The sequence below is a fragment of the Varanus komodoensis genome, unplaced genomic scaffold, assembly GCF_004798865.1.
Source record: "Varanus komodoensis strain SLA01 unplaced genomic scaffold, ASM479886v1 scaffold2, whole genome shotgun sequence".
Lineage (NCBI taxonomy): Eukaryota > Metazoa > Chordata > Lepidosauria > Squamata > Varanidae > Varanus > Varanus komodoensis.
The window spans coordinates 4,196,664-4,202,347 of record NW_025335568.1 but is presented as its reverse complement, the minus strand read 5'-3'; positions in this window follow the sequence as shown (position 1 = coordinate 4,202,347).

Genomic DNA, 5,684 nt, shown 5'->3' with positions numbered 1-5,684 from the left:
GGAGCCATGGAGGCCACTGAGTCCAACCTCTTGCTCAGCGTGGAACCCAGTTTAAAGCACCGCAGACGAATAGCTGTCTAGTCTCTGCCTGAATACCTCCCGCAACCCCAGACAGCTGGTTCCGTGGCCTGCCCGCTCTGACCACTAGGAAGTTTTGCCTGATGTTCAACTGAAATTCACCCATTATTCCATGCCCTGTGGTCTTGGATGACAGGAACTGGTTGCAACCCCCTTCTACATGAATGAAATGCCCAAGGGAAGCAACGGAGGCCATTTCACCTCTCCACCTCCTTTTGTGAATTTTTCATCTGTGTAGGCTTCTGAACCCATCTAAAGAGCCAGTGTGGTGTAGTGGTTACAGCACTGGACTGGGACTTGGCCATCCAGGTTCTAGACCACAGCTGGCCAAGAAGCTCACTGGATGACTTTGGGCAAGCCCTGAATTCTCAGCCTGTCCTACTTCACAAGGCTGTTGTGCAGATAAAATGGAGAGAAGGAGCATCTTGCAAGCCAGCCTGGGTCCCTCGCAAGGGGAAGAAAGATGGAGTAGAAATATAACAGAAAAAGACAAAGATGGAGAGGTCACTCAGCTGCAATGACTGGAGACAGCATAGGATGTTTGGACATCCTGGCTTCTCTTCCTCGCTTGCTAGACTGCATCCTTCTTGACCTTTATAGGTTCTCTGGGGTTGCTTCTGGGACCACTGACAGAAGACGCTGCCATCCGTTTCGTGGCCCCTCCAAGGAGGTGGGGAAGGGGCACTCGGGGAAAGCCTCCCTCCTGTGGTCCAGCTTCAGCAGGGGAAATCTGGGAAAAACACAGTCCCAGGGATGGGCCCACAGGATGGCACCTGTGGTCAGCGGCAAGTCTGCAGGTATTTTGGGAGGCGAGAGCAATGCAATGTTCTCCATTCTTGAGAGCGCAGAGCCTGGTTCTAACTCTTCTCTGCCTCTTGCCTTGGGCAAAACACCCAGGTGAAGCTAAAACCTTGTACCTGTCGGTGGAATTTTTGCCCTCCTGGCCTAGCATGGTTATTGCTGCTTTTTATGACTGCATATGGACCGACTTAGAATCATAGAATAGTAGAGTGGGAAGGGGCCATAAAGGCCATCGGGTCCAATCCACTGCTGTCGCTGGACACCAGGTCACACCATCCCACTCAGGTGGCTGCCCAGTTCCTTTCTGAATGCCTCCAGTGTGGGAGAGCCCCCCACCCCTCCTGGCAGCTGGTGCCACTGTTGCATTGCTCTGACAGTGAGGAAGCTTCTCCTGATGTCCAGCCTGAACCTGGGTTGTTGCAACTTGAACTGATTATAACTTGGTCTCCTGCTCACAGTGAGTAGTTTTCCAGGGTCACAAACAGAGGTCCGTCCCATCATGGGATGCCCATGGGATTGGGATGCCCAATCTTTTTAACCGGATATGCCAAGGTGGGCACCTGGCCCCCTCCGCATGAAAAGCACGTACCCCACCTCCCTCCTCTTGGTGAACGGAGAAAAGAAAATACTGCCAGGCCGGGCCCCTCCCTTAACAGCATCCCCACAGCTGCCTTTTCCAAGAACACCTGTGACCGAGAGCCACAGGGCACCTCGGTCCCAACTACCTGGAATCACTTTTGCACTCCTTCACAGGGCCGGCCCTCGCTATAGGTAAAGTGAGGCCACCACCTCAGGCGGCAAATGTTGAGAGGCGGCAACAAAATGTCGGAGGAGAAGCATGCGCCTCACGGTCTTCCTTACCCCCACTAAGGCAGGCCGCTTCCTTCAAGCGAGGCGTCCCATCAGCAGTGTCCAAGCAAGACATCTAGTCCTGCAGGAGCACTTTTGCGCACGGAACGGGGCAAGGGGCATCTTGTTCTTTGCTCCAGGCAGCATAACATCTTGGACCTGTCTTGGAATAGGAGCAGAGTCCAAAGGGGTCTGTAAAGCCATCAAGTCCAACCCCCCACTCATCTTGCCCATGTGGTCACCCATCCGGCTGCAGCCCACGCCGTTCCAGCTTAGCACAGGCGACTCGACACGCTGGGTGGGTGTATCGCTCTGCAGGGTTAGCAGTTCCTTCCTTGCTCAACCACTCCCCTTCCTTTCGCTTCTCCCCACAATTTGAAAACGAGCACATGCACACGGACAAGACGATAGCAAAGGCAGCCACGGCAAATGGAGAAAGTCATTCGTCCAAACCCTGCATCACATTGGCCAACTGGTCTATTAAAAGATCTGAATGAATATGTGGAGGGTGGAGATTCCAGCCACGGCGCCAGCCTCCCTGTGCAGACCGTATACGTATACGCCACGTGTGGAGTCCACGGCAGATTTGCATCCCGCATGGGAGACCAACCGTGGATGGCCATGTGGCCTTCCTGGCCCGACGTGGCCTTCTTTGAGGGCATCTGTCCAGGCACGGGACTCAACGGGTCACTCCCCGAGTTATTTTGCACAATGCAGACGCGACTCTCTGAACCGATCTCACGGTATTGCCTTCTTCCAGGGGGCCTTCACGCTGCTTCTGAGCTGTTCTCTCAATTTGACGGTGGGAGCACGAAGCCAGAGGCTCAACCCCCCCGCCCCCCGCCCAGTAAATCCTAGACACGGTGCAGGAGGGCATGATCAAGAGACACACACTCAGAAACCCCACGTGATGAAGGGCCGTCTCGCATGCACGGGCGGTGAAACCCACCCCCGACGCAGACTGGAGGAGAAGCCGCTTCCACCGACGACAGGGGCGCGCGCTCCCGCCAGCGGCTTCTCCCTCCCCGTTACGCCAGGAAACTCGAGGCAAAGGCGGCAGGCGCGCAGCCGCTCGGGATTCAGTCCAGCCCAGGGCAAAGCTCCTGCTCGCGGGCGAACCGGGCCGGAGATGCGTGTGCGCGCGTGTCGCCGCCGCTGTGCTGACATCATGCACGGCGAAGTGCCCAATGGAAGGGGCAGCAGAGCCGCGAGCGCGCTGCTCTCCTCCGCCCGCGCTGCACTGCGGTCCTCAGCCCCTTCCAGGGCGCGGGCGGCGCGGGGGGAAGCCCGGCTCGCGCGGCGCCGGGAGAGGGGCGCGCGTCTCCGCGCCCCGTGACCCACTTACGCAGCGGGCCGGCCCCGAGGACGAGCGGGCGAGACCGCTCCGCTCCGGCGCGGCCAGGCTTCCCCGCGCCGCGCCGCCCCGACGGAACCCACGCCTCGCCGTCCCCGGGCGCGGGTCCACGACGCCGGCGCGGCTGGCGGGGCGGCGGGGGCAAGCGGGTGGGCTCGGGAAGGCCGGCCGGGAGGCCTCGCAAGCGCACGGCCCGCGTCCACCTCCCTCTTTTAGGCAGGCAAGCCAGCGAGCAGCAGCCGGGGGGGGGGGGGGGGGGGGGGAGGTATGGCCACGCAGACCGGAGGGGTCCGTTCGCTCGGCCGCCGCCGGGTCTGAAATGAAGGGCCGGCGGGCCGTGCAGCTGGAATGAAAGGCGAAGTGAAGGCTTCAGGTCGACGGGAAGAAGACCCGGGAAGCCCAGCAAGGGAAGGATCTGTCATAAATAGCCACGCATGTTTATATAAAGGATGGGGGGGGGGTTTGGAAATTATCTGGAGGGAGCAGGGGAGGAGCTGCAAGATGCAAAAAGGGTGTGTAATTTTAAATTTTGCGGGGAGGGCTCTCTAATTTCTTGGTTAATGTGTACGAGACGCCACATCAATAAAAGGAAGAGTTTAAATTTGTTGTCGGTTTGCAAATGATGTTACCAATATATTTATTTTAGGGCAAAAAGCATTATTCAGCTAGTTTCTCTCGTGGTGTGTGTGTCTCTCTGCTCTTCTGCTCTATTTCTGCGTCTCTGCTTAGCCGAAAAGGAGATCAAATTCTCTGCCTGGAGTTTGCCACAGAAATGGCATTCGGGAGCTGCTTCAGCTCGCCCAAAAGCAGATGACATAATTTGCAGCCATCCTCCGTTAAATACCCGAACGCCAGCACCTCACCTCACGCTCTGGATGACACCCCATTTATGACATCATCTCCCCCCCCCCCGCAAAAACCCAACACACACAACCCCAAAAGAAAAACCGCTCAGCAGCACTGATTACCTGTCGGGGCTTATGGTGGTCTTTAAACCCCCTCCCCCCACTCCTTTCATTTTTTCCATCAAAGACAACATTGCCCAAGACGGAGGCGGGGAGGGTCGGCGCTCCCCCTTGCAGGTGCACCGCAAGAGGTTTTATTTTTAAAAGATAAGCCCCAATTGCAACTCCAGTGCACTTCTTGCACCCAAAAGCTCCGCGAAATAAGCCCCGTTTCGCATTTCTCTCCCTCTGCAACATGAAGGGCGCAAACGAACGTACAAATTGCAGGAGGCTGCGAGGCTCCCCTTCGCCCCCCCTCCACGCCCCCTCCCCATAACACAGTCCTCCACCATGCACATTTTAATTGCAAGGACCCCTACTCCGCCTGCCCCCTCCCCTCCCCTCCCCTCCCCCCGAGACACATCCCCCCCCGCCCCGGCATGGATCCTCCGCTCGGAAACCCTGCGAAATCCTGCACGGCTGCGCACGCCCCCGCCCCCGCTGCCGCCCCTGCCCCTCGGCCCCAGGACCCCCGGCAGCCCCGATCCCGGCGGGGCGCGCTCGCAAGAGGTACCTCCTCTCCTCTCCTCCCCCTCCGTCCTTACTCTTTGCAGGAACGCCGCGCTGGGCTCTGCCGGAGGCGCTTCGGCGGGGCGTCCGGGCGTTATATCCTCTTTTGGGGGGAAGGCGAAAGGGGAGCCGCGGGGGGCAGAGACCGCAGAGGCGCGCCGCTTTTTGCGTTTAAAATAAAGGAAATACCGGCTTCTCGCTCCTCGCCCCGCAAATTACAAGCCGAAGGAAGCTGCGGGGCCCTTGCGAGGGAGCGCCGCTGCGGGCGGACCGGCGTCTCGCATCTCACCCGGCGTCACCGATACACACGCGCGCACTCGCCGACACGCATCTTGCCCCTTTTTCTTGCGGCAAACGGCGGCCAACCCCCGGCCACGCCTCCTGGCCACAGCCGCAGCCAATCAGAGAGCAGGGCCGGCAGGAGGGTGGAGCGCCCGCCCATTTAACTCTTTCCTGCCCTCGCCTGTGCAACCACTGGCTGTCCAGTATATGGGGAGGGGGGAGCGGAGCGTGGGGTGGGGGCGGCTACACGTGCAGTAGTAGCAAGAGGAGGGGTGAGAATGCGTTACAGAGCTGGGGTCTTTGGAGGCACATCTATGGAATCCTCCCTGCAAGTAGAAATCTAGCCCAGCAGGCTGGGTTTGGGTCTTTCATATGCTAGTTCTCCAGTTGGTTAGCTGGGTGGTTAGTGGTTTTAAAACCTTTTTTTAAATAGAGGGGTCTTTGTTAGTAGCAGAGTTCTTAAAAATATCAGCCATGCTCTGAAGTGGGCCAACCCAACTCTCCATCTCCCATACAATATCACGTTGCGAGACAGCCTGATGAAACTGAACTGTGGAAAATTCCAGGCAGGGAAAGCGGAAGTACGTCTTCACATGTCCCGTTAAACTGTGGGGAATGTCGCACTGGTCAGTCACCCTGCAAAGAGGCCTGGACGAGATGGACGCTGGATCCGATCCAACCTGGCTCTTCTGATGTCGCAGGATGTGGGCCAGGCCTTCATCAGAGAAACCAAACATGCAGCGGTACAGCCTTTGCTGGGCTGCTTTTTTTTTTTTTTTTTTTTTTTTTTATACAAAAGGGGGGAA